Here is a 9,026-nt window from a genome sequence, read left to right as displayed (position 1 = left end):
CTGTACATATTTCGTCACCGAATCTCTAAGAAATAATGCTATGACCTGACAGATTTGGGAATGCCTCTTACTTTCTGGGACAGTCTATATCTGAGTATTTTAAATTTGTGATACAGAAATTTTAGGATATTTGGAGTTACAAGCCAAAGGGTTTTATATCTCTTTGTTTTTGTTTGTTTGTTTTTGTTGTTGTTGGTTTTTTTGTTGTTGTTGTTAAGTAATTACTCATGCAGGACCTAGATAGTGCATTTTCTGCTTTCAGTCCTTTGCATGATGGTAGAAATCTTCAATTTTCTGATATTTCATGGCAAGATGCTAGGGGCTGGCAACAGCGAGGATGGCTGTACTTCAGCTGAGGTTTTCCAATACTGATTCGAAAAGAAGGAGGGTGTCCTTATTGTGTATTGAAGTTAATTACAGCTTCCGCTCAATGTAAAATCAAATCATTTTGGTAAAAATTATTACAATTAACTTTTGCCTCATTAGGCATACAAATAGACACACCTATTTAGGGATGAGTGTATATATATTCACATGCACATACACATATATGGCACTAAATATATGCATATATAGCCCTGTGTGTGTGTGTGTGTGTGTGTATGTATGTATGTATGTATGTATGTATGTATATGTGTGTGTATATATTCCTATGTATACATATGTAAAAATATATATGTATTTATATCGGAACATATGTGAGTAGGACTGCTTAAAGGTTGATTGATTCATGCCTTAATGATATCATCAAGGATCTAGTATTTTTCTGTTTTTTATTTAATCAGTTTCATTGTTGGCTTTAATTTTAGGTGCATGGCAAGATGTTGCATAAATTCCAAGCATTAGATTCAGGTATGATCATTTCTAGGGGAATAAAAGTGATTATTTCCTTGATTTTCACTTAGGAACTGTAAAGCTTTTTTGAAAAACTCCTCATTAGATTTCCTTTCACATTTCATTGGTCAGAATAGGGTCAGATTTTCATTTTGTTCAACTTAGACCTATTAGTTCCACTTCTCGAGATGCAGAAGAGCATAGACTCCTGTGAGACGATGTGGAAGTGGGGTATATATCTGAAAAAATAAATCAGATTTTTAAGGAGGAAAAGAGAAAAATAGATTCAGTGTAAGAAAACAATATTTTACATATGTATATTATTCCATATTTTGGGACTTCACTTGCCTAATTTTAGATGATGCATTTTTATGTTTCGCTAAATTTGCTCAACTCTCTTCTCCCTCTGTTATCTTTCCTGACTTCCGTTTACTCACTCTTTCTCTACAAGCAGCTAGAATTTAGTGAATGCCTATAAAACCTGGTTATATTTAAATGATGTTATTTTTCTGTCCTCTCATATAGAAGCTCTCATAAAGGGTCAGCTGTGTCAATCATCTTTGCCTGGTGCAAGCACAGTTCCCACCTTAAGAAAAAGAGACAAGAACGTTGAACTAGATTTTCTACAAGATTCCCAGTACTTTCTGTAATATGTCAGTTTTAAGTATGAAAATCTATTGGTTCTACACGTAATTTTTATACTTTTTGTATGATTGCCTTTAACATAGAAGATAATTTACTCAGCATATAATAATTCAGCACTTGGAAATAATCAGAGGGCCATATAGGTGTAAAATATCTCAGTCATTTGGCATGCATGGTAACTTGACAGAAAATGTCAGATAAAATTACCCTTAAATGATTCTGAGTCCCCTGTGGAAATCATGTAACTCCACTGCACCCCTTTTTAAAAATTCCATGCCCGGCTTTGATGAAATATTTATTCCTAAACATCTTATGTAGAATATCACTGAGAGTCACTGAATATATCATCCAAATTCAGTCTGAATATAGATGGCCTTTCAGATGACAGTTCCAATAAAAATCTTTAGATTTTTAAATTTATTCTGAATAAAAATGCCTAAAAGCGTTAATTGTTAATTGTACATACTCTACGTTCACAAAGACTTTGACAGTCCCCTGAGTTAGTCTCTAACTGAGAGACAAATATTCGACTTCAAAGATTACAATCTATCCATTATTTTAATGGATAAAGAGCTACAAGTGGTGGCATCGGTGAAAACGGCAAAGTAAAGACTTCGGAAAGTTTACTACTTTATGCAATAAAAATAAAAACCTGGAAAAAATGGTCAGAATCAATGCTTAGAGAACTCTAGAAATTAACTACAGGCTTGCAGCAACCCGGGGAGCATTTAATAATAATTTTGAAAAACTGGCTGAACTGTGGTAAAGACAGAGCTTTGTGGTTTAACTGCCCTCTCTCATCCAATGCCTTGGTGCTTGGTTCTGCAGCAGCCTTGAATGGTACCAGCCCATATTCTCAGTCCTGGAAGGAATAGAGCATAGTTGGAGCTTTCTCAAAGCCTTCTTCTGAGGAAAGGGTCACCTTTTACCTGTCTTGTGATTTCCTGAAAGTTTCTATATGTCAGAACTGCCTTTATTTGACTTCACTCAACTTCACCAGCATTGTGTGCTTCTTCTATAAGACCTCTGTTGGATGTGTTGGTATTGAGCCCTGATGAGGCTTTGGGGCAAACAGCAGACTAATTAAAACTTAAAAGGAAAGGCTGAGCTTGACCTAGTCATCCTCAGGCTTTGGGAAGCTCTAAAATTTCAGGGAATCTAGAAAGCCAAGTCCATGTGTAGGTCTGTACACGTGCTCAGGAAAAACTGAGAAGGGTTTAAACTCTTACTTCTGACTGACCTAGGTGCTCTTTACAAGCAGGAAGTAGAGACTAAGAAAGAGTTGAGTGTGGACATATTCCGACATCCACCCAGAGCCCCCTGGCAAAGACTCAGAGACTCACTGGTTCTGGATATTTAAGAAGATCTCCGTCCAATTAACATCTGACCACCAAGCCAGCTGAGTACACACATTAGTGGCCACATGTGACAAACATACAGTCTTTGCAAGATTGGTTCAGAAATGTCACCAAACATACAACAACATTTACAACAAGGAGCAACACAAACCAACCTTAGGATTGGAGAGAATCTGATTTTTCTGAGTTGCCACATTATGTTAGTTAAAAGATCCACTTTTCAACAAATTATGAGACATGCAAAGAAGTAAGAAAGTGACCCATAAAGAGGATAGCCGAAATCATCTTGAAAATAAAGAATAAAGTTGGAGAACTCAAGCTTTCCAATTTTAAAACCCTGCAAATCTGTAGTAACCAATACAGTGTGGTAATGGAATAGACATATAGGTCAATGGAATATAATTGAGAGTCCAGAAATGAACCCATCTCTAGTCAGTTGGCGTTGTTAATACCATCAGTAGGGAGAGAACAGTATTTTCATCCAATGACACTGGGATAGCCATGTGCATATGAATGAATTTGAATCACTACTTCATATCACATGCAAAAATTAATTTAAAATGGATTAAAGACTTAACTACGAAAGCTAAAATTATAAATATATTAAATGAAAAATAGGGGTGAATCTTCATGACCCTGGATTAGCCAAAGCTTTCTTATATTCGACAATAAAAACATAAACAAATTCCTCCAAAAGTATATAGATAAATTAGACTTCAAGAAAATTAAAAACTATTGCACTTTAAAGAACATTATCCAGAAAGTAAAAAGACAGTCCTCAGAATGGTAGAAAATATTTGCAAATGTTATATCTGGTGAGGGGCTAATAGCCAGGTTAAAAAAGACCACTTACAATTTCATAAAAAGACAAATAACCCAAGTATAAAATGGGCAAAGGAAAAAAAATGGACAAAGGATTTGAATAGACATTTGCCCAAAGGTACACAAATGACCAATAAGCACAGGAAAAGACACTCAACATCAATAGTCACTAGGGAAATGGAAATCAAAACAATGATGAGATATCACTTTATAGCCACCAGGATGGCTATAATAATAATAATAATAATAATAGTGTAAAATAAGTATCGGTGAGGGTTTGGAGGAATTGGAACCCTCATTATTGCTGGTAGAATGTGCAATGGGGGAAAACAATTTGGAAGTTTCTTAAAAAGTTATACATAGAGGTTCCATATGACCCAGCAATTCCATTCTTGGCTATATATCCACATGGATTGGAAATGGGTGTTTAAACAAAAAGTTATACATAAATGTTCATAGCAGCATTATTCATGATAACCAAAAAGTGAAAGCAGTCCAATCCAAATATCCATCAACTGACTAACAGATAAACAGATGTGATATATCCATACAGTAGAATATTATTCAGCCATAAAAAGAAATGACACATTCATATATGGCAAATTAAAGCCTTATAAGTGAAAGAAGTCAGTCGTAAAGGACCACATATCGCATATTTTCCTTTATAGAAAATGTACAGAGAGCAAATCCATAGAGACAGAATGTACATCAGTGGTTGCCAGGGGTCGGTTAGAGGAGGAATAGGAAGTAACTAGTGATGGGCACAGGGTTTCTTTCTAGAGTGATGAAAATGTTCAAGAATTAGTGGTGATGTTTCATTTTGCGACTGTACTAAAAAACCCTGAATTGTACATTTTCAAATGGTGAGTTTTATGGTATGTGTATTATATCAATTTATTTTAAGTTATAAAGGCTTTTGTCTACATATATATGTAAAACATTCTTGCTTCCCTTATCTGGCTCTTTGACAATTTAATCTAAAAATTTAGTATAAGCCCTTGACAATAACATCAAATGTCCCTCTCTAAGTCGGTGTGCTGAAAACATATTTGCTCAGTGACGTCCAGATCTCACACGTGTGCGCGTGCACATACACACACACACACCCATTGTAGACAGACACCTGCACTCAGATCGAAGATGGTTAGCCACAGTGATTTTGCCACCAGAAGGTGGATTTGGACACAGGTGTATAAAATAGAGAAGATGATGACATGCTTCCATTTCCCGTCCGTTCCCATGAAGGCAGATTTAGAGTCTATGAGGAAGATCTAGTCTAAAATGTAAAATATGCATGAAGTTACAGTTGAACCAGCTAAGTTTTTGTTTTGTTTTGGTTTGTTTTGGTTTGTTTTGGTTTGGTTTGGTTTGGTTTGGTTTTGTGTGTGACATGGATATACTTGAGAAAAAAAGTCAACTATAATTCAGAGACTATGTCTTTTAGTGAATTACTTGTTAGCCATATTGATGTGAGGAAGAGAGCTGGCTTTTGTCTGTTAACACTAGACACATTGAAGTTGTGACTAAGATCTGAGTTCTAATGAGTGAATTTCTGGGAAAAAAAGGAGGGCGGGTGTATGGATGCCAGAGGAATAAATGGGTCACTTCTTATCAAAACCCAGAAAGCACCTCACCCAGCGTACATGGTGCCGTTTTGGTATATGTCTAAAGGCCCTTCAAAAATGTTAAACCCAAGAATAAACCTCTTAAAGCCAAGAATATTCCACAGCAGGTAGCAGAATGTGTTTCTAGTTATTGCAAGCAAAGGGACAGATAATAAAAGATGTGGATTGTCATTTTTTAAATTAACACTTATTTAGGCAAGTGGGCTTATTAATACGAACATAGCAGTGAGAGATCACGAATCGTCCCTTTCAAAGTGGTGTCCCATCACGGCTGCATTCCGCCTTGTCCACAGAGCCTCCTGAGACTCTTCGGTTCTGTCTGGTGTGTTGTGCCAACGAGCGAGGCAGCACGCGCATGCTCCCGAGGCCCACGATCTCCAATGGGGAGCAGCTGTGGGGTGGATGAAAGCGTTTGTGGAGCCCTTCGCCCAGAAGCCGGGGCGGAGGGATCACAGAAGAGTGGCGGTTGACGTGGGGGACACAGGCCATGGCGTCAGTCAAGTCACTGCTCTCTTGGCTGAAGCACACCAATAGCATTAGGCTAAATGCGCCATTTCTTACTGCCAAAGGGTGTAGAGCTGTTGAAAGCCTCGAGGAATTTAAAAATGTAATGTTTTATGCTGAGCGAGTCTAGAAGAAAGCAAGCTGCTAGAAAATATCTTTAACAGAATTGCAGGTAAAATAATACCAGCGTCATTATTTTTCTCTACTATTTTATTAAATGAGTAAAACTAAAACACAAGGGGACTGATTTTTTTTTTAGAAATGTCATTTAGCTATAACATCTGCAGAAAATGCAAAATTTGAGGCTTAAAAAGGCTGGTGCGAATACCTGATCTTGCGACCACAAGATTCTTTCATTTCTTAGAATTAACAAATAATGTTTAAAAACTGTTTTGTAAGCCTTTCTGAAGGCTGCATCTACAGTGTTCCTCTCTCTAGGGCGTGATCCTTACAGCCAAGGCATTCGTCTTAATTGAATGCATGGCGTGTGAACAGGGTCCCTCAGCTCTGGTTGTCCCCCTACACCACCCCAACGATCAGAGGGACAGACCAGATCCACAGGAAAAGAGATCTCCCAAAGTATCAACTCTGGCTAATGTGTTAAGGGCACAGGTGGCATGAGACACAAAGCACGGAGACGTCTGGGGCTGTAAGGGTTCCTCGAGTCTCGAGCCTTAACGTGTGAGGCCTCTACTTAATGTGTGTCAGACATGAGTCACACAAAAGGGAGTTCCTTCAGTCATTTAACATCTTTAAAAAAAAAAAATTACATAGCTTATGTGACATTTATCAAGGGAGGGCGCAGATACATTCTGCTTTAAGCATTCCGTAGTAAGGGCTCTTCCGCTAGTCCAAGCGATGACAGCAAGTCTTTCCAGAGGGCACTGTCACTAACACATGTGTTGACAGGAAGGGGCGGGGGGAGGGGTGAGTCGCTTTTTCCTTACCCAGGTATCTCCCAGGAACGGTGGAGAACAGATTGCTGTCTTTTCTTTATCCTTCCCATTCTAAACTCTTACCTTGGCCAATATCTCTTTGCCGCATTCTCTCTCATATTTATATTTATAATTTGTTTCACACCATTTTTCTAAAATATTTTCTGCAAAAGGATAATCTTACAATCATTACATTGAGCACCAGTATTTGAACTATCCAATGGGGCGTAAGAATTACAACTCAATTATTTTTTTCTTCCATAATCCGTATGTGTTGATATTGATATTTAACTGGATGTGTAAACTTTTAAAGGATATCTTGATAATATTTATAGCTTCCTTAAATGTATTCTGTTCACATCTACGTTTGTTATATGCAAAAGAGTAAATAAAGCTCTGACACACTGAGCATGTAGCACAAACCTACTTCCTATCATTACGAGGGCATGGATTTAGCACCATGTCATCATCGTTTATGACTCAGTAAAGTACACAAACTTTGCTGTTCAGTATCCACCATTCATTGGTAATATTTCTCTTGGGTCATCTGGAAAAATAATCATGATGATAAATATAGCCTATGAAATATTAGCCTGATCTTTGGTTACCAGGGAGTTGAGTTAATGAAAGTCACTGAAAGTAATTGAAAGTTATTAACATCACTGAGTCTTTTCTCTTCTCCAAATACTAGATGTGAATTTTCGGGGGCAGATATTGGAATTCATAGGAGTCTAGGTCACCTTCTCTGAGAAAAGCAAATCTGGTGCCCTGTTTGTTTGTTTGTTTGTTTTTACAAGCATGACCAGTAATCGGTGCCGGGTCTGAGAGGCAGCTGAAGGTATTATTCTCCAGCTCTGGGATATTCTCGCAGAAATAGCGTGGGTTCACTCTGCCCTGGAATCCGGATCACTGACGGGTGCCTCTTCTCTTTGCTGCCATTGCAGCCCGTTCTCCTTTGGCCCACGCTGATGCTCTCGGGGCTGGGCTGTCCAGACCAGGACAGCGTTTACCGTGACAGCGGACTCAGCTCTCGCTTCTTGGCCTCGCCCTTGGGCTGATACTAGATCCCAAGGGAAAATTCACAAGGTCATTTCTTGCTGTTTGGTGGTGGACTGAATTCGCTGTTTGTCTTAATTTGGTGAAAAGAACATGGTTTTGCCACATCCTAAAATGCGTTATGATTATTTGATGTCAAATTTTATGGTACGATTATTGTGTCTTGGCCATTTCTATGGCCATCTTCAGGTACATTGTAACAACAGACAAGGCCAAAGAAAAATGGGTGAGTCCCGAGAATAAAGATTTGCAGTTGCATCTTTCCTAGTCTCCTGATTTCTCCACTTAATTTCAGAAATCGTATTAGTGGGGTCCCCACCTTCCCTTCATATTCAACCTAATGACAATTACTTAAACTGTGAAGCCAAACCTTTAAATCTTTTTTTATCACCCGTTTTTATGACTCGTTTTATCATTGCCCATTCCAGTCTTCAGTGAGACCACTGATGCTCTGATGGTGAAACAGATTGTGCTATGTTTGTGTAGTATGTCTCCTTGCCCACTTATGTGCGTTGGTACTATGACTTACGCACTGTCGTCAAAAGCGATCTGTACAGTTGGGCAATGTTCCCTGAGATCACTTCTATCACACAGGGTGAGGAAAACCTAGAGTAAAGTATTAATCCTAGCTAACGCTAATTTGCTGTCACGTGCACCTAGTAGCGGGCCAATAAATTTCACTTGCCAGTGTGCCAGTTCCCTTGATCATAGGAAATCTGTCCCATGCCATTTTCAAGCAATTGTTTTCCTGTTAACACTGGGAGATGTTCTTTTATTAATTGTCCCCTCTCTTTTCCTATTTGCACATGGACTAAATATTCGTTTACTTGCTTATTTCATGAACTCAGGTAACTAGGTCGCTCTAGAGACCTGACTCTCAAAGTATCTATCATAGTCAGTGTCCAGGGTGCTAAGTTAGGTATGTCCCACTGGTCATCGTGAGGGTAGTGTAAGGTCACCTGCCTTTATGACATTCCAGTTGCTTTGGAAGGGGTATTCCATTGCTGAGCAATATGGACGAGACTTGATTCTCTCAGCATAAGTCTGCCAAACTCAGGATTTCGCCCGTTTGAGCGAGTTAGCTGTCACACCATCAGAAACTCCACTCATAAAAGTTTGTTGTCATTCATCAGTGTCTAAAATTTGTGACAGTCTCTTCAATCGTTAATTGTAAGAACTTGTGCCAATCATGATTAATCAAATTTCTACATCCTCACATTTATCAGTGTATTCTCAAGATTCCATGG

Source organism: Pteropus vampyrus, unplaced genomic scaffold (genome assembly GCF_000151845.1).
Source record: "Pteropus vampyrus isolate Shadow unplaced genomic scaffold, Pvam_2.0 Scaffold192, whole genome shotgun sequence".
Taxonomy (NCBI): domain Eukaryota; kingdom Metazoa; phylum Chordata; class Mammalia; order Chiroptera; family Pteropodidae; genus Pteropus; species Pteropus vampyrus.
This window is presented reverse-complemented; position numbering follows the sequence as displayed.